Genomic DNA, 21430 nt, shown 5'->3' with positions numbered 1-21430 from the left:
GGAAGGCTGAAGCTGGCTCTGCTCTTTGAGATTCAATCTGGGCAGTTCGACAGGTGATGGATGAGTCCCTACAAGTAGGGGGGTAGGGCTTAGTCTCCTCATGAGGACTGAGTGACATTCAGGCAGTACTCTTCTCCCTTCACCCCACCCTTTTTTTTTGTTTTTTAGACAGACTCTCGCTCAAAAGGAATTAACAAAAGGAATTAACTTTTAAATTTTTAAAAAAATTATTTTGAAAACACTAGTTCTTGCAATTCAAAGGTTTGGGCCGGGTTGTTTTTCCTTCTCTAATGAGCAGTTTTAGTGTTGATAAAGTGTCAATCTCCAGGAAATTTCTGCTTCCATCCCCTAAAGTCAGACCCTGTGTGAGCTGTAACTTTTAGAACTCTGAATGAGCAATTTGATTCCCACCTATAGTTTTGAATACTGCCTTAAGGCCACGTCATTCCTTCTTGGCTCAAGTGTATCCCCAAAACAGACCAAGAAACCAGCAGGAAGTAAACACACAGGCACACTAGCCAAAAGTCTATAAATTGGGTGCCTGGGTATTCAGCTAGTCATCCATGTGTTCATTCAGCAAAACGTGTTGAGCACCTGGCGTGGGCCAGGCAGCCTGTGGCCGAGGTTCTGTGGATGCCACGGTGAAGACAGGAACATAGAAACACAGAATTGTTTTTTTGTTTGTTTGTTTGTTTGTTTTTTGAGACAGAGTCTCGCTCTGTTGCCCGGGCTACAGTGCTGTGGCATCAGCCTAGCTCACGGCAACCTCAAACTCCTGACCTCGAGTGATCCTCCTGCCTCAGCCTCCCGAGCAGCTGGGACTACAGGCATGTGCCACCATGCCCGGCTAATTTTTTTTTTCTATATATATTTTAGTTGGCCAGATAATTTCTTTCTATTTTTTTAGTAGAGATGGGGTGTTGCTCTTGCTCAGGCTGGTCTCGAACTCCTGAGCTCAAAGGATCCGCCTGCCTTGGCCTCCCAGAGTGCTAGGATTACAGGCATGAGCTGCCATGCCCAGCCCAAAGATAGTCTTAAACTTGAAAGCCAAGTTTAACCTTTCTGCCAATAAAGAAGATGAGATTAGCAAACAATGCCCTTTTTTTTTTGCAATAAATTATTTTACTCTTTTAGGTGCATAAGAACTGGTAGCACTTACAGAATTATGGATGACTCATTAAGTTCGACAAATCTAAACTCATATTTAGAAGGCATTGCCAGAAAACTTTGCCATTAGGGAAACAGGTAACCGAGCTGTCAAACAGTCAACAGTTACCTAACTGCTCTGGGAAGCACAATGAATTTATAGCAGTTCGACTACTGAGGAAAGACTTGGATTGCCCAGGCTTTCTGCGGTGGTGAACTTCCTCCCTCCAGTGGGAGAAACTGCCAGTAAAGGAAGAATGATGATTTACATACCAGAGCAAGGCTGATCTGCCACAGGTCTTAGTCAGAGCCTGCCCATTTGAGACATCCTGGGAAATCCCCATTTGGAAGAGAAGAAAAGTTAAAATCACAGCTACTGTGCTTATAATCTTATTTTGTGTAACTCATATCCAGAGTTACTTCTGTTTATTTTTAATGAAAAACTATCGCTGTTATCTTCTATCATGAGTTAACTGCGGAGTATGTTTTTTAAATTTTGTATATTTGCTCTCACCCTAAAAGATACCAATAAGAGACTTTTTTTCCCCTTTTTTTCCCACTGCTTTCCAAGACTCCAGGAAAAACAGCTTCCATGGCACATCTTGTACAGGAAACTTCTAGAATGAGTGCTGCGGAAAGTTCTATGGAGCATGCAGAGGTAAGAACACATTTCTAGGGGATGAATTGAGCACACCTGGCATTGGTAGCATTCCTAGCAGTTAATTGTGCATTGATTAATAGGAGTAGAAACAGCTAGTTTGCTTTTTTTTTAGCTAAGATGTGCTCTATATTTTTAATCAATGTTATTTAACACAGAAAAAGTATCTGGGTAACTGGTGCATTGCTTTTACCCTCTCTGGGCTACATTTCTTCTTTTACAAAATGAGAGGATTAAATCTGTCAAAATTACTTTTGGCCTCCCAACTCCATGGGTTCCATATTTTGCTCTTGATTTATAGGAATTTAGTTCAATATAAAATGTAAAAAGAATATTGGTCTGGTTAGAGATAGAACATATTATAGCAATAGAGTATCTATAGTAAAATTTTTACATATTTACAACTGATATCAGTATTCTTCTTCAGTTATTGCAATAGATACTTGCTAATAATGAATGAAGTAAAGTGCTTTCTTAAAGTTTTTTTTTTTTTGAGATAATCAAGGTATAATGGGAAACCAGGTGGAACTCTTTTGTTCATTTAGGTATTTAATGTAGTAGTGTCAGACCTTAAATATACTAGAAGTTGGTACGGCTGTTATGGTAGAGAAAGGAATGCCCAGCTACTTTGAACACAGATTATACTTCACAGGGAGTAACCATAGGGAATTATTTACAGGGAATAATTGCTCTGTAAGCAGATGCTTACTAGAACCAGTGACTAAAAATCTTTATTAGATACCTTCACTAGCAACTGGAAAGCAAAGTAAATACAAATGAAAAGTGACCACAAACCTTTGTGTTTGATTTATTTCACTTCATTTTAATACACACCTGAGACATATGAACCAGAGTAAGTTGCTTAATCACCAGTGAAACTCCTGATGACACATTCACGGCTTACGGGCCATTCCGATTCACTGTGCCATCTACCTTCCCTCCCTCTTTCCTCTCCCGCTTATACCTGTGCATACTTCTGAATTTCAGAAATTAGTACTCCTACAGTTACAAATAGATTCTCTTGCAGATTTAGTAACTAGCTTTTCAGTAATCCTTGTTTATAAAATAAAAATCAAGGGTCAAATATTTTACACTTTTCTTCCAGAGAAAATTAGTTATGAAGGTTAAAAAAAAAAAAAAAAAACTGGCTGGGTGTGGTGGCTCACGTCTGTAATCCCAGCACTCTGGGAGGCCGAGGAGGGAGGATGGCTCAGGTTCAGGAGTTCGAGACCAGCCTGAGCAAGAGTGAGACCCCCATCTCTACTAAAAAAATAGAAAGAAATTAGCTGGACAACTAAAAATATATGTAGAAAAAATTAGCCGGGCATGGTGGCGCATGCCTGTAGTCCCAGCTACTCGGGAGGCTGAGGCAGGAGGATCGCTTGGGCCCAGGAGTTTGAGGTTGCTGTGAGCGAGGTTGCTGGTGGCAAGTTAGGCAGATGGTGGTTTCCGGAGCTTTTGAGCTTTCTTTAAATGAATACTCCCCCTTCTGAAAAAAATACGTCTAAAAAGAAAGGTGGTTAAATTTTTCATTATGCCAATAATTTATAATCAATCTAAATTTGTAATCTAGTGGCTTTACTCAAGGAGCTGACTAAAGTTACAAGGTACCAGATAATCTATGCCCACCTCTATAACATACTTGTGTCATGGTCATTAAAGTATTTTTGGTTTGGTTTGGTTTGGTTTTGGGTGTTTTTTTTCTTTTGTTTGTTTTTTGTTTTTTTAGAGACAGAGTCTCCCTCTGTCACCCAGGCTAGAGTGCAGTGGCCTAATCATAGTTCACTGTAACCTCGGACTCCCACCTCAAGCAATGCTCCTGCCTTAGCCTTCAGAATAGCTGGGACTACAGGCGTGTGCCACTATGCACTGCTATAGTTTTTATTTTTTATTTTTTTTGACACAGGGTCTCGCAATGTTGCCCAGGCTAGTGCTAGGATTACAAGTGTGAACCACCACATTTGCAATCAAAGTAATTAACTTATTTAGTTCTGGAATCAACTTGCCACATTTTAGCTGTATGTGTTCTTTATTCTTGATGGTTCTATCACTCCTCTGACTTTTGCTAGGGCTACTCTTCAGAATCTCACTCACATACATGTTCATGGGCACAACTATAAAAATGACTTCTTAGAAATGTATACTATGTAAATGCCTAAAATGTACCCATGAAACTTACATGATTTCTATAAGCCATCATACTCTGAATTGTCATTTTTTTTTGGAAAAGATTGAAATCCAAATTCATGAAATTTTAAATTCTAATCTCTGGCTTGCCCATTGCAGTATATAGATACACTTATAATTTATTAGAGAATTATTTGGGTAACTAATCCATATAAAGGAGTTTAAAATATAATATGAAGCTGATTCATCAACAAGTTACTATGAAGGACTTAGAGTGTGAGGATTTTTACTGCTAGAATCAGGTATTTTTATAAATCATGACATGAGAGTTGGCCAAATGCATGAGGTTTGTGAAGGACAGTATTTCTCCTGCTTATTTTGTAGACTTTTGTTTCAATCTTCCTTTTTTCTTTGTCCTCAGTGTGCTCAATCATCAAGAAGAACGAACTTGACAAATTCTCTTGAACAAAAGATAAGGTGCTTGGAAAAACAGAGAAAAGAGGTAATTTAGAAATATTAGTTGAAACCACATGTGTCGTAGATTAACACTCAGAATAAAATAGTGTAGCACCTCGTGCTTTTTATTTTTATCAGGTCACAGTATTTACCTCTAGGATACTAGTCTGCACATTTTGAAAACAAGTGGTTTTTTCTTATTCACCCACATATCTTGTACTTGGTCTCTCAGTGTTTGTGCAATGATGAATGAGAAATAACAAAGACATAAATCTGGTAATTATACTACTAATTTTCTGAAAACTTAGATCTTTCTTTCACATGGACCACGTGAGCTTATCACCTGTACCCTTTATGCCTTGCAGCTTGACACACCTTGAAACTCAAACTGTCAAAGGCTTCATAAGTACAGTTGACTTGTAATTTTGTAATTTCTTTTCTAACCCATTCTATGTATTATTTAATACATCTTTCATTTCTTCTATAGTGCCTTCTATTCCTCTTTGATACTGCATTGAATATTGTGCCCATCTGGAAAATTACTGAGCTATGGCAGAGTAATGTTGTTATAGCATAGAAATGTGAATCCCTAAAATGCGAGCAGATCAGGTATATTTATATAATAATATTATATAGTCTTATGCTAAATAACCATATCTATTTCCAGTGTAAGATGTATCTAGTAACTGCCACTCTGGATTAGGTATTTTGTCCTTTAATTAGGAGAAGGCCTTGCTATTTTTTAGTCACGCGACTTATCTTCTCAGTGTCTGTTCCATATTGATAAGTGCTGGAATTTCTCTTAATGTAGGAAGCTGTGAGCTTCCCCTACAAAAATACTAAAACACAGATCATAGTGTTCTTTCTACCTTCTAATTAGCAGATAGTTTTAAGATCCTTAAATTATTTGCTGCCTCACATTTTTCTAAATATTTTCTTAGGATGAAACTGTTATTCCTTGAAATCTATACCTTCAAAAAGATGATATCCATTTGAGCATATATCACAAATCATGTGTTAATCTTTTAAAGCACATTATTCCAAGCCAATGATTATCAGTTAATGGAGTCTAGGATTTGTTAATATAAATTTTGCTTTAAAAGAACTGGAAAAAATATTTCATTATAATGATCAGTGTAAACACATAGACCAATATGGAAAGGTTTGGAGGAAGACCCTTCATACATTAATAAATCTTACCAAAAGCTATCATTTCTTATAGACTTTTAACAGATTCTGATTGGATTAAACAAAGAAGATGAAAATTCAAATACTTAAGACAAGTTAATAGTTGCTGATAAACTGTTCAACTGATTTGTCAAGATACATCTAAGACTTAATAGTTGTTCATACATGGATCAATTCCTAAAAGATGATTCTAACGAGAGTGAGAGTGTGTCCAATTAAATTATCCTCGCCCAATCAAAACTTGATGGAAGGAATCTCATCCTCACTCATGGTTTCCAAAAAAATCTCAGTAAGGTCACAAAGTGATTTCATTGTAGCCAAATTTCCAGATGGGCGGGCATTCTTTTTTTGATTCATCAAATTTTAATCATTTCAGCTCCTGGAAGTTAACCAGCAATGGGATCAGCAATTTAGAAGTATGAAAAAGTTGTATGAAAGAAAGGTGAGCGCCTCTGTTTGGTCTTTTCTTGAAACCAATCGCCCTGGTGGAGCCAAGAGCATCAGGACTCACCGGCGGGAGCCGCCTGCTGAAAAGCGAGGGAGGGGTGCTGAGTACGTTGTTGGCCTCTCGGTATTGACGATTAACCATCAGCGTCAGCGAATTATCTTGAGGGGGCTACAGAAATGTGCTAAAAATAGCCCCCAGCAGCATCTCGGGATTTTTACGCCCATTTATCACCCATTTATCACGGTCCATCGAGAGTCCGGCCTCAGCTGTGCTGTCAATACCTGCAGCCATCAGCGCCCAAGTTACAGGTGCAGTGAGAAACATTTAAAGTTCACACGGTTCTAGGCAAGTCTAGCTCTAATTAATCAATTAGAGAGCAAAAGCTGGTCTCCATGGAAACAAACGGTGGCGACAGCGAAAGTGGGAGGACAAACGGGGCCCCCCCTCTTCCTTCTAAAGCACATTTGCCCTCAAGGAGCTTTTGCTCTGGTGAGGAAGGAACTTTTTGGACAAAATCTCCTTTCATAGGTCAAAGGCAATTTATAACTTAAAATCATTCTGTCCTCCAAAAGGGAAAGCGAGTTCCCCTATATAAAGGAAACTCGACCACACGTGAGGAAGAGCAGCATTCGTCCCTTTATTTCCCAGCACGATGTCCCCGAGTGCTCAATTGAAAGGTGCGGCGTCCGAGGGGCGGGAGTTCGCGCCCGTCCCGGGGGCGGCGCCGTCTGGGAGGCCCCGGCCGCCGTCGGTCCGTCCCGCGGGGCGTCGGATTAAAGGCCGCGCCCGTCTCTCTCCGTGCGGGCATGTTCCGCCGGCCGCGACGCCCGCCGGCTTTCCCAGACCGTGCCAGGCCGCCCGGAGAGCCGAGAGCAGCGTGACCAACCTGGGGACGCGGCCCCAGCGGTCGACCCCGCGGGCTGAGCCGGGGAGGCGGGAAGCGCGAGGCCGTGCGGGGACAGGCGCGTGCGTGGCGGACCATCTCCCTCAGTCGCCGAGTCGCGCCCGGCGGGGGCGGGGCGTGTCCGTCGCCGCGAGCGCGGGCTCGGCGGCGACCGTCTGTGAACGCCTCCCCAGGTCGCGGAGCTGAGGACGAAACTGGATGCCGCGGAAGGACGGCTGGGCGCGCCGGATGGGGAGCGACGGCAGCAGCGCCTGAGAGACGGCGACGGGCCGCGCGAGGAAGTGGGCGGGCGCCGGACGGTCGTAGCGGGGCTTCCTGTGGAAACCCCGTCAGGGCGACTGGCGGCTGGCGCGGGCGGGGGAGGGGAGGCGCCGGGCTCGGCCCTCGTCGTGCGCAGGCGCGGATGGCCGCGGGCCCGCCGGGAGGGCGCCGGCCCCCGGGACGCTTCGGGCTCGGCGAGAGTTACTTTTCCTTTTATTCATAGTTATTATTTTTATTACTGGCATTAATAATAATATAGCAATGCCTCGTATTTGTACAAGACAGCTTACAGAGACTTTACAAACAGCTAATGCGTTTGTAATCATAAAAAACAACACTTTTCGAAGCACTTCGGCCTCATCGTCTCCTTTAGCGCTCTCAGCCCGCCTGTGAGGGAAATGTGACTTTTGCTGCAGGAACGACGAGGAGGCCGAGGCTGCAGAGGGTGACCCGCGCGGAGGGGGGACTCGAACCCGGTTCCCGGATGCTGAGCCTCCGGCAGTCCCTGCCGCAACCTGGGTAGAGACGATTGAGACGGCAGTTTCTCCTGAAATAGATCCTTCCCTCCCCCCCTCCCCCGGTTTTACTTTCAATTACTGGACTTCCTGAATAGCGTAGAAACTGGGGAGGAGAAAGCCTTAAATACTAGCGGCCTCCAAGTAAGAGAAAACGCAAGGGTGGCTGTTCCGTGGTGGCGTCTGGCCCCTGATGCTGCGAGGCGGTGGCGGTGGCCTAAGACCAGCGTGGCACGTGCCGGCCCGGGGGCTCCGGCCCACGGGGACGTGTTTGCCGCAGTGAGGAGGGAAAACGGATTGTGGCGACTCCCTTTCAGCCGGGTAGCCGGCATCTCCTTTTCCAATCACACCCTGACCGGGAATCTTTGTAATTAATTGTTTCCCTGTGCAGTTGGGACCGTTTTCTAGTTAGAATAATTTTCTCTTAAATTAGAAAATGATTGGTTCATTTTCTAAGTCTAGAGGCCATGCTGTTTAACTAAAAGCAAATAAAAAATGTTTGCATTTTTAATGACAATGAATTACCTAAAGTGGATTTTTAAAATTTAATAGTTGCGTTGGGAAAGATCAATTACTAAAATAACGTACTTTAACACATGTATTAGCTATTTTCTTATCTCGAGTTGCCTAAATTCTGCAATATTTATTTTACCTGGTTAAAATCTCAATCTCCTTAAGAATCCAATTTGCTTGACAAAACATTTGCTATCTGGCATCTAAAATTAAGAGATAGGGGACATTGTCTGAATCCAGAGCCTGTTAGTGTCTAAGCAGCTAACCTTCAGTCATTTAGTACACTAGACTTCTTGATAAAGATCTAAAAAATGGAACAGTGGTGGCAATTGAACTAGTTGATTTCTACCTTTTAAAAATAATAATCACAACAATGCAGTGCTCTGAATAATTACCTATAGTGAAGGGTCTTGTTTGCCCAAAAATTGTCTTCTCCCACTCTCTAGTACAGAGTGTTGCAGGATTGAGCTTTCAGATAGAGTATTATTTTGTTGCAATGACAGTTTTTTTCTTTTTAGGAGTTTCAGCTACTTTTCTGAATCACTTATCCATCACTTAGTATATGGGAACTTGTTTATTCTGCAGACCCATTTATTTGACTATTGAAAGTAAGACTTGGGGATCTTGATTTTTTTCCTAGGGTCACAAAACTTCTAAGCTACTCCACTAAGTCTTGATAAAAGAAAGATTTCTTCAATCCTAACCTTGTCTTTCACCCAAAGGATATTGGTCAAATGGAATGTTCAGTGAAAATCTTGCAGGTTATGTTATTATTATATCTCAGAAGGGTGACCCTCTCAATCTACCATAGCAGCTGATATATCACTTTTTCTACAATATCGCATTTGACATTTACTGAGTTTGATTTTATTTTCTTGCTCTTTACCTCAGAAGGAAAAGGAAAGCCTAAAGGAAGAATTGCATGAATTGAAGAAAGAAAATAAGCTTTTGAAGGAAAAAAATGCTCTTGCAAACAAGAAGAAGGAACATTTAGAATGTGAAATAAGACGCCTCAATAAGGTATCAGGCCAGCCCAAGCATGGGAGATCAGAATGAGAGGTCCCTGTGTAAGGACACTTTCCTACTGAGAGTCACAACAAAATCTAGCCTGCAACATGGGTCCCAGCCTTGGAGGCTTGCACAAGACATTATCTGTAATTTTAGAAATAACTCATGTCTACAGCTTTCAGCCATACATGGATAAGGAGGCTTTAGGGAATTTATGTCCCTGCAAAGAATCATCATGAAAAAGAGAAGTGAAGAGAAATTATAGACTATAAGAACTGTTTTTTTTTTAGTTTGAAGAAGCACACAAAGCAAGTGGGTGTTTGCGAACAGTAACGTATCTCTTGGTCAACCACAAAAGCTTCCTGAGGAAACAAGCTGCTCTTTAAAATGATCACTAGAGCTGGGTGTGATGCACACTATATGGAAGCATGCTAAATGCCAGACCCAAGGCTGAGATTGTGGCCCTCCCAAGTGCAAGCCTAAAACCCACTTTTATTGGGGGCAGGATGTAGGGGGGGGTCAGGAATAGTCAAGGCTTTTAGGAAAATGCAAGTGTTATAATACCTTAACTCCAACGTAATTCTTCAGAGGGGCAGCCTGTGAATTGCTGCAAAAGGATAATGCGTGTGTGTGTGTGTGTGTGTGTGTGTGTGTGTGTGTGTGTGTGTGTGTGGTTTTATGGACTAATTACTTATCAGGGGGAAGGGGTCGATGACTAGTTCAGGGGAAAAATAAAAATTCGTTTGCTCTTGACTTCCAAGCGCCAAGCCATGTGTGGAACATGGGAATGCTGTAGCACGTGGTTGAGTTGAGATATGCATCTCTCAACTAGCTATCTCATGACCAAAGCCATAGAAATTGTCTTTCTTCTGAAAGGAGAGTAGGTGTTTGGCCTTGAAAATGTGCTCAGACCCTGTGTTTTGGACTGAATGCCCATGGCTGTAGTTAACCAGAGTTCCCAGGTGTCATTTAAAGATCCTCAATGCTAAGCATGTGCCTGCATAGTTGATAGGATGCTTTGCAGATGTGACCCTGTATTAGATCTGTTTGTGGAACAAGTTATTCATCAGGAGAAAATGGCAAGGTGGAGATTGACTTCACAGGCAATGTACTTTATCCTCTAAAAAAGAAAAACAATGTTTAGACAGACAAATTTAGGGCAAATATGTATCTTTTTCCTCCTATTCTCTGCTGGAAAATCTTCTGCAAATGAATTAGAGGAACTAATTAAGATTATATTAAAAATCCCTCGCATTTTTGACACCGTATTACAAGTTTTCTTATATTCTGTAGTTCATGTCCCTAAATGTGGGCACAAAGATATAAATCTCGTAGATATCAGAACAGCCAAGAATGCTGTTTTTTTGCTTATGTCCATGTGCACACTTCATCTTTATTTATCTGTATTTATAGTTCATAATTTTTTGAAGTTAGAAAAATAATAATTTTATAATTCTGGTGATTATAATCATAAAATATCAATGAGAAAAATTGATTTATGTAAACGCAGATATTTATACATATGTCACCTCCCAAAGATAACTTTTCTGGCTATCCTAATTAAAATTACATACTCCTCATACTTCCTGCTTTAATTTTTCCTTGGAATTTGTTGCTACCTAATATATGTTTAATGTCTTATATTTATTATCTTATTTGTTTTCTGTCTCTCAATCTTGATTACAAGCTACATAAGGCTAGGATTTTTGTACAGCTGTCTTCATTAAGCACTGTAGACACAGTGTCTAGGGACCACAATACGTTTAGGGGCCCATAAATGTTTACTGTCATTTAAAATCAAAAGAAAAAATAAACTTTTGTTGAATATATGTTTTCATATATATTTGCCTTTATAGCAAGGCAGTTGTAAAATATAATTTTAATACGTATTTTTATGGAGAAAGGGACTCACAAAGGCAACAGCACAATGTGGTCCTGACTTTTTTTCTGTTTTGTGTACTGCCATATCTTGAGTGCCTAAACAGGGCCTTGCTTACAATAAGTTCTTAAATATTTGTTGAATGGGTAGATGAATGAATAGATGAATAAACAAATTTAATTAGCTAGTATGTAATATGTTCAATAGCCAATTCTAGACCCAAGATTTATGCTTTAATGAGCATAATACATTACTTATGGGCAGTGAGAAAAATAAAAGGACACTTAAAGCCAGAAGAGATTTTGTCCCACATGTCTGTTTACACCTTGAACTGTCACTTGAAAACATACATATTAAGTGATAGTTACGAAAAGAGATTTTTTTTCTCATTTAGCACATGTGTTAGAAGATCATGACGTGTAAGATGTTATTGTTCTTCTATGTTACAATGAATATTTTTCTTTTCTTTTTTACCACTGTGATGGAAGTTACTCAAAATGTTGATTTCAGCAGCGGACTGTGCACACCGTGCACCACAGCACGGAATTGGGGCCTGCCCTCCTTGTACAAGCCTGCTGACCCATTCACTCAGCAGAAATCTGTAATACGTCAGCCTAGTAATGAACTTGTGATTGTCAGAAGTTCACACAACTGTGTACTCAATCCAGTTTATTTGCTTTGAAGAAAATACCCAAGGGTTTTATTTTCATCCCTCTCTCCTGTTGGGGGTATGGCATGGTTGTATAGCAGAATATTACTCAAAACATCATTTGGGACATTTCTCAGCTTTTGAGAAACTCAGATTCTCAGACTTTACCCCCAGATCTGCTGATGCAGAATCTCAGACTGGCAGTGCCCAGGGATGGGCATGTTTGCTACCTCTCATGCTCCCTGAGGTCTGAGCATCATCTACAGAGTTAAATGTAATTAAACCAGAGAATCTAGAAAAAGGCGATAGATATGGTTTCCTTTCCTATTTGGCTAGGTAGAGGAGGGTCCAACATCAAAGCCCCCATAGGTAATAATGGGGATTGAATAGCATAAGCATTATCATGGAGAAAAGACAGAGATTCTGGGGAAAAAAAATACATAATGCAAAAAATCAAAAAGAAGAAAGTTATTCAGTCCTGTAAGCAACATTAAAGATGAAATTCTACCTTGTGGGTGCATTTGAAATGATTGTAACTGTTATAAATGGATTCATGTGATGTGGTAAATCTTAGATCACCCGTGTGCTTATCTGCTACCACAGGCTCTTCAGGATGCCCTGAGCATCGAGTGTTCTTCATCTTCCGGGGATTGTTTGTGGAAGTCTGGAGAGCGCCACCTTCAAGAGCTGAGGACAGAAATGGAAGTTCTCAAGCAGCAGGTGAGAAGCTGGAAGTGGCATGAACACAAGAAGACAGGGGTTTGTCACACTCCTTTGGACACTTGTTTTGCTGCTCAGAATATGTCAAAAGTTTTTTGCATTTATTTTAATTAGAATTATCTAATTTTACAGCTTGATAGGAAGACTATAGATCAGTTAGTTCGTTCCCACACTGTATAAAAGAGGGAATTGAGTGTCTGCTGGATTAAATGGCACAGCCAAGCTCACACAGTCAAAAGAGGGGTATGCTAATTAACCCTTGGGTGAGATTCTGTTAGCACTGGGTCTAGAGAGTTTCATGTAGACATTATTTTTAAAATGCTGTTTTCTGGTTTTTTTTTTTGTGAAACAGAGTCTCGCTCTGTTGCCCGAGCTAGAGTGAGTGCTGTGGCGTCAGCCTAGCTCACAGCAACCTCAAATTCCTAGGCTCAAGCGATCCTCCTGCCTCAGCCTCCCAAGTAGCTGAGACTGCAGGCCTGCGCCACCATGCCCGGCTAATTTTATCTATATATATTTTTTAGTTGGCTAGATAATTTTCTTTCTATTTTTAGTAGAGATGGGGTCTTGCTCTTGCTCAGGCCGGTCTTGAACTCCTGACCTTGAGCGATCCACCTGCCTCAGCCTAGACAGAGTGTTAGGATTACAGGTGTGAGCCACCACGCCCGGCCTAAAAATGCTATTAATCCAAATTCTGGGCCTTTTCAGAAAATGGTGGCAGCCAGATTGTGATTTCGTAGCTGCTGGCCTCCAGACTTTTGAACAGGAAGGGCAATTTTAAAGGGCATCCTTTGCACTGGGCATAATCACTGAAGAGCCAGGTCTGCTCAGCTGTTCCCATGTGTGGGTAGCACCACCTGGCAACTTACTGATGCCCATCAGCTCCCTCCTCCCCACTCACCCAGCTTCCCTCACTGTTGCCAGGTGGGCAGCAAGAGTAAGGATGCGCTTGCTACAACAGTTCATGCACGTATCTGCCGGCAGCTTAGGGCTGTAGGGATGTAGCTGCCTACACTGTTTGTGTCTAACTGTAGTTCATTCAGCTGGTGTGCGCTTGGCTGAGGGCCCAACCATGCATAGCACATCTCTTTTCCTGTGAAAGGTTAAATAAACTAATGTAGGTAAAAGGCTGGAACAGTTCATGGCAGTGTCGATAAATACAGGACACATACAGGAATCCCAATGCCTGAAGCACATGTTGCCGGTAATGTATTAGCAGTGGGGAAGAGGGCGTCATAGAACAAAGGGATGGAAAGTGTCTTTTTCTGATGTCCCTGGGTTTGATTTGTTGACTGTTTTGCTCTGAGCAAGTGCCAATGACAACGATTTTTGATGCAGTACATGAAAAGATTGAGCACTTGTGTTATTGTTGTTATTTATTGTTATTATTTCATAGGAAGTAGCCTATCTGTAAGTAGATCTAAAAATGTCATAACACTTGATGGTGAAGTTGGGTTTTCTCTTCTACCAAGTTCATTTGAATAATCGTGGTCATATGCATGGCTTAAAAGTAAACCCATGAAGAGAATAGGGTAATATGCAGAGTGTCAAAGCTCTGTCAAATTCTCAATCCCTAAAACACTGTTGGTACTAGCTAGGATTCCTTTGAAAAATAAAAAGAACGCATTGCTTATGTTCAAAGACTTGAATCCTCTTTGGTGCTGATGTATAATGTACATAATGTGTCACTCTTACACATGGAGTTTACAGTAATGGATTAGCTCATATTTGACAAAGACAGTGACAGGTATGATTTTTTTCATAATCCCCAGTGAGAGATCCATCTTCTTAGTTTTGGGGTGGCTCTGTTGGTAACTTTCTTCATAAGCATTTTAACTGCACATTTCTAACTGGGCACCCACAATCACCACATCACCAAGTGCCACGTGAAACACTAAAGGGCTTAAATACACAAAGAAATTGAATTAGAGTCTTTGCCTCTACCTGGCTGAACTGATGACATTGCCAGGGTTTTCCACTCTAATCAGATGGCCTGGTCCCATGTAAAAGTCTTCTGGTAATTGTTTACAGAGCGTTAAACTGTCTCTGGAATTGCACCTCAGTTCTCAACCAAGAAAATAAAAATAAAAATAAAAATGCCAGCTTGGCTGTATATAGCTTCTTTGCAATGCTTCTGGTAAATAAAGCCTTAAAAATGGAATATGTACATCTGCATCTAGAGCTATCGAAAGTGTTTAATTTTTTGTCTTGCCTATTTTGTTCTATTATTGTTGACTTAAAATTGAAAAACCCTTAGTTAAAATTTATTGTACTGTTGGTGATGAAGGTACAACGTGCATTAGTGTTTATAGACAAAAATCTAGCTACTGTGTTCCAATGTAAGTAATTTAAGTCATGGTCTAAGAGGAATTTTTTTGCCTCATTAGCTGAGTTTCCTTTGTTTTCATAACTTCACATGCTAGTCTACAAGCCACCAGTCAACACTATGCCCATTAAAAGCAACAACAATAATTAAATCTATTTTTCTTTTTAGATTGATCACCTTCTGGAATATTTGAAGTACCTCTCAAGAGGTGTTCCACTAAAATATTACTTATAAAGGGCAAAATTTGTGAACGCCTTACTTTTCCACACACATCAGGCTTTCATTTCTATTTTGCACTCAACCTATACTTTATACTTGGGCGCTTTAGCATGTCAGTATTCTGTGGCTTCCCTTCACAGCTCTTGTCAGTAAACTGTCATTTAGAACTTCAAGCAGTGTCATGCATCGGAGCCCTTGTGTTGGTGCCAGATGACTGGTCCAGAGGGTTCATCACCACAGTGGAGAGTGTGCAGCAGAGAGGAATTGTTTCAAAACATACATATTGTTACTTTCCTTCTGAATTCCTGATGCAGGAATTGTTGAGAGTTGCCACTGTAAACAAAGCGAAAGATAAAATTAAATAGTCCTGTGTATTTCTCCATCATACCATGAAGAAATATTCATGAAGAGAGCATAGGAACATCTCAGATTGCAAAGGCCCAGAAAACACCTTTTCTGAAATCTTTTAAATGGCTTAAGAGTAAAGGAAGCTTTTATAACCGCAAGTTAATGTTTCTTAGGTGCAAATATATGAAGAAGACTTCAAAAAAGAATGATCGGATCGAGAAAGACTTAATCAAGAGAAAGAGGAGCTACAGCAGATTAATCAGACTTCCCAGTCCCAGCTGAACAGGCTCAATTCTCAGGTACAAATCAAAACAAAATACTCTTTGCCAGAATATGTGTATTTTATTTTATTTTTTTTCTTTAAAAAAAAAAAAGAAGACTTTTTGACTTCTGTTAGTTGACACTGGATTTTCTGGAGAGATTAGCACCTGCAGTGAAATCATTCTTAAACAATCTTGTGAGGAGATGAAAATGACTGGAAATTTTTTTTAACTAAAGTATAGTAAAGTATTACCCAAGAAATTGGATTCCAAAGTCTTTTATAAAATACAGTTCTTTTGATCTTTTTCTCATAATATTTATCTTGGTGGAATGGGAGTTGAACGACCTAGTACTCAAATAGAGTGAAGTGGTTTCTAAATTCTTGTCATTTTCTTTGAAGAGCTATGTGAGAGTGCTCTTGTCTGCCAAAAACATACATATTTCTAAAGGCCATTTACATGTGAAACTGAGGATTTTGTTCCGTGGGTTTCCAGATTTAATGTAACTGGAGCACTTTCAAGGAAGCCAGATAATGGTTACCAGTTTATTAAAATAGAATATATTAAATGTAAGCACGCTAAAATTAAGTGTAATAGGATATATTAAAGTAGACTCAGGAAGTTGCCATGATGGGTAAATACTGATGTTAATGAAGAAAAATGTAGCTAACACAATTTGGCTTAAAAAAATAAAATGAAACGCAACATTTTTTTTTTTTTTTTTTTGAGACTGAGTCTCACTTTGTTGCCTGGGCTAGAGTGAGTGCCGTGGCATCAGCCTCACTCACAGCAACCTCAAACTCCTGGGCTTAAGCATCCTCCTGCCTCAGCCTCCCGAGTAGCTGGGACTACAGGCATGCACCACCATGCCTGGATAATTTTTTCTATATAGATTTTTAGTTGTCCAGATAATTTATTTCTATTTTTAGTGGAGACAGGGTCTCGCTCAGGCTGGTCTCAAACTCCTGACTTCTAGTGATCCACCCGCCTCGGCCTCCCAGAGTGCTAGGATTACAGGCGTGAGCCACCGTGCCCAGCCGAAACGCAACATTTTTGATTTGCAAAATCTTGCAATGCTTTTGAATAAATAAGAGATCGTTGTGGTACCTTCTATGGCAGCTCTTAGCTTTAAGATTCTTAGTCTTACAAGACATTTTAAACTCTTAGTCATCCCCTTCCTCCTCCAAATACAAAGTAGATTGTGAATCAAACTTAATTTCTTTTCTGATTTTTATTGAAGGATTAATTTGAAATTTCTAATTCTACATGGAAAAAATTTTCAAGAGAACAATTTTCTCTCTAAGAAATTAGAGGAATAAAATAGTAAAATATAATAAAATAATTTTCTGAAAATAATTTATGCAACCTAATACATAATTTATAAACAGTGGGTAAGAAAATATTCTGGTTACTCTAGGTTAAGAAATCTCTCTTTTAGCTTTATTTCTTACATGCAGAGCTTCCTTAATTTCTTTTGTCACTGTATAAATAGTTTCACTTCCTACTATATTTGAGTTTTATCCATTCTTCTATAATAAGTTCAGATTGGTGATGAATTGATGTCTAAGACTGGCAATGTCCTTGCCATTACAGAACTTTTATCCAGCCCAGGAACATCTGTTCATCCATGCCATGTTATATGCTATAATCCACAAGTCATTTCCTGTGCCATCTGTAATTTTTGATAGTTATCAACAAAATAAATGTATTGTCTAGACACAGTATGGTATAATTGTGCTTATAAACTAAGGGACAATCTTAATGATATGTAAATGATATCTTAAAACTATTAAAATTTTCCTTTAAAATAATGATAGCCCAATCATTTATTTTTCAAAAGTGTCCTTCACTTTGGAAAAAGGATGTTAGAACTCACAAAGAAATATAGTAGATGGTTTGATGATCTTTGTTAAGTGTATTTACAGCAGGTTAAATGCTATGATATAATAAAAAGGACTGGGGTTACCTTAGTTGAATAACATATTATTTATTGTCCGAGTGGACTTTTAAAGGAATGTTTAGGTCAAATCATTCTGGAACTAGTTGCTGACACACCAGAACCGATTCATTCTGTCACCGGGGATGTTTTTAAGGCAGCAACAATGGTAAGATAGCAACGTGGTGAAGTGAGACCTGCTTAAGTACTCAGGAGTCGGAGAAATTTGGGGGGAAAGACCTGGTGGTCCTGCCACTCTAGTGCTCAGTTGGTGTGACCTTGAGCAGGTTATTCAACCTGCAGTGACTCCCTTTCTTCATCTGTCGGATGACAGAGTTGGACTAGATGAGCTCTAAAATGTTTCTTATAACTCTAAAACCTCTCTCTTTAAAAAATAAGTTACCTAACCTCTCTGAGTATCCTCACCTGTAAAATAGGGATAACGATGCCTGCTTCATGACTTCACAGAGTTGTTCTCAGGGTTAAGTAGGGGAAAAAAGCCTTTATAAAAACACCGAGCTGAAGTCATGACTCAAAGGTATTTCATAAATTATTTTAGTCTGTTAGAAGGGTGCATGTTTAATAGTTTCATTTAGTTATATGAACATGCTACTTTCAGTTCCTTGTATTCTAATTCCTGTGCTTTTTTTCTGCAAGGCATTCTGCTTTGTACTGTAAAGGAATAAAATACCAGTTCTTATTATTAAAGAACTCATGATATAATTAGAGAGACATACACAGTCTGTTCTGAGCATCGCAGATTCCGTATATGTGAATTTGCCTGCGCACTGACGTGTGTTCCCCCAGATCGGCCCCTGCAGTGCTCTCCTGGCACATTCGCACACCTGAGCAACCAGATTCCGTATATGTGAATTTGCCTGTGCACTGACGTGTGTGTGTTCCCCAGATCAGCCCCTGCAGTGCTCTCCTGGCGCATTCGCATGCCTGAGCAGGCAGTGGCAGAGTCACCTGACATGCACATTCCTGGCTGAGGTTGAACACGGCGCTGCTGCCTTCCTGTTTCAGTTCTCACACTGTAGAAAGTTTCTTTCTTGTGATCCATTTAGTGCCATGTGTTTCACAGCTTTGTGCTTTTTGTTGGTAATTTCATTGTTTACAATGGCCACGAAGCATAGTGCCGAAGTACTGTCAGTGTTCCTAAGCGCATGAAGGCTGTGACATGCCTTTACCGAGAACACGTGTGTTAGGTAAACTTCATGCAGGCGTAAGTTGTAGTGCAATTGACCATGAGTTCTGTGTTAATGAATCAGCAATATATAAAACATAAACACATAAAACAGCAACACATAAAACAAAGTTATGTATCAATTAGTTGACAAAAATACTGTGACCAGAGGCCTGCAGGAACTGAAGCCTGCATTTCTTCTAGGAACAATGGTTCAGAATTCACTAACCCGGTATTTGTTATGACTTTATGGAACATAACTACTGCCAGGAGCAAGAATTGACTATACATAGCACATATTGGACAAAGCCTCATAGTAAACACACGACTCCATGTGGGAAGACCAAGGGAGGAGGGAATAATTCTGAAGAGCGCAACTTGGAAAGATATCACCCAGGAGGAGACATTTGGCCATGCCTTTTAGGGATGCGGAAAATGGGGTATAGGGATAAGGGTGGCATTAATAAACACTCAGAGAAAAAGGGGCTTCCTCTAGGTGTGTCAGATGTGGAGGGACCCCAGGGCAGGTGACTGTGCTAGATGTGGCTGGGAGAAGTCGGTGTGACTTTGAATAAGTTACTCAACATCTCATGTGTGGATGTCCTCATCTCCAAAATGGAGATAATAATATTAAGTATCACCTGGGGGCATTAAGAGGATTCAATAAGTTATTGTACGTGAAGGATTTAGATCAGTGTCTGGCCTGTGTTAAGTGCATGTACAGCATCTAACATTTATTGTGGGGGCTTTTGAATGTCAGAATGACCAATTCCAGCTTCATTCAGTCAGCAGTGGAAGCCGTTTCTGTATCTATATCTAAATAGATCAGCTTAAAACTCAGAATTACAATAGCCTCAAAAAGTTGGAATAGGATTTAAAGCTATCCAGCTTTCCACACTTCATTTGGGAATTTCAAGATAGGATCAGTGTGTGATTGGAAAAACCAGAATGTGACTGTTTTTGTTGGCGTTCCTGCTGCCAGCGCCTCAGCGCTCAGGTCTCTGAGTCTGTCGCTGACAGCTGGGTCAGGAGTGCATTTGGAACCAATGACTTGAACTCTTCTTGATAAGCAAATGCCTTTGTTTTGTCCATAGACAAAAGCTTGTCAGATGGAGAAAGAAAAACTGGAAAAGCAATTAAAACAGGTATGTTGGTCCTTACCTAAGCCCTCTTGTCACAGTTGAGGTGGCAACTGCAAGTCACTCACACGTTTATTCCCATGTACAGCGTTTCTCGTGGTCCCGGTTAAAGGCGTGCACTGCTGCAGGTGGCCCAGAGCAGTCTGTGCCTTTCATTACCGACTGAACCGTCAGTGGGTGGACCACGCTTGGGAACTACCAAAGACTTTCAGCCGTCACACTCGGGCAGAACACGCGCTTTCTGGAGCATGTTTCCAGCGGCACAAGCCTTAGTGTGTGTTCACTCAGATGGAGATTCTTTGTACACCCACAAACATCTGGGAAATATATTTCCTTGGTATTTCTTGCAGTTGCTCACACAATTTACAGTGGAAAACCATAGCAAAGATTTTGCCTCTTTCAAGAAAATGTCTTGATCACTGAAGCATTCTATCCTGTGGGTTCTCTAGTGGCCTTAAAGAATGAATATTGTTTCTCTTAATTCCTAATTTCCTTTCTGGACTTGAGTTGTCTCTGACTGCAATCTAAGAAAACTTACTTTATGCCTCAGTGGATGGTTTTTCTTCAGTGAGGACCCTCTATGACGATAACTCAGAAACAAAAAAGTTAACTCTGTATACTTTTCAAGTGTTTCTAATTTCTTCAAAATGAAGAAGTGACTATAGTTTCACCTTAGATAAAATTTGGCCTTGGAGTCTCGTCTGTATTGGTCCTGAATCTATACTGACATATTTACTATTTTGAGTTAGAATTATTCCAGATTGGGCACCTCAAGATTGAAACCCAAGCTTGTTGTGTAGAGCACGTGTCAGTGTAACTCCCCAGTTTCACCCACTGCCCATGAACCGACAGCCTTGTTCTCCCCAGATGTGTTTGCCAACCTGTCACTGCGGCTTGGTTTTCCACCTGCGGGATCCCTGGGGACCAGCAGGCCCTGCGGCTGTGCAGAATCCACAGGAGCACCCAGTAAGTAAGGGCTTTCATTGTGGCAAATAAATGCTTAGTGTTCTCTTTAGGTAAAAATTATGTGCATCTCTGGAGTTTTGGCATGTAATACTACTATCTGTAGAAAGAGCTTCTATTTTCTCTCATCCCCTAATTTGTACTGTTCCGGTGGTCGGTGTACAATATAATTATCTTTGAGACACTGAATCCACAGGACACATAGATATGAATAAATTAACTGAAAGGTCTCAAACTGAGGTATGATTTCTTGAACAAACATGTAACATTTCATATGGGTCATTTTCAATTGGCATGCCCGACTCTACTCAAAGGATGTTTTTATGTGTAAAGAAAAGCAAAGTAAATATGGGCAAACAAAAAATGAGATGCTTCTTTTAGTTATAAACGTAAATTGAACAACTATGGATATGGCTGCCTGTGTGCAAAATAGCTTTTGACATTTTTCAATTGAAAGGATTTTCTTAAAGGATCCAAAAAAAAGTGACCCACTTAAACTGTTCTCCACGGCTGTGTCTGCCCAGGCAGAATGAAGCGAACAGTTGAGCAATTATTTGTGAGTGGAATTGATTTGGACAGTCAAC

General features: G+C 40.4%; 1 pseudogene; it reads left to right on the top strand.

Moving 5' to 3' along the window:
- Positions 1-1517: 1517 nt before the first annotated feature.
- Positions 1518-21430, top strand: part of LOC123629828 — a 36016-nt pseudogene continuing 16103 nt past the window's right edge.

This window comes from Lemur catta, unplaced genomic scaffold (assembly GCF_020740605.2).
Source record: "Lemur catta isolate mLemCat1 unplaced genomic scaffold, mLemCat1.pri scaffold_47_ctg1, whole genome shotgun sequence".
Classification (NCBI taxonomy): Eukaryota; Metazoa; Chordata; class Mammalia; order Primates; family Lemuridae; genus Lemur; species Lemur catta.
This window is presented reverse-complemented; position numbering and strand designations above follow the sequence as displayed.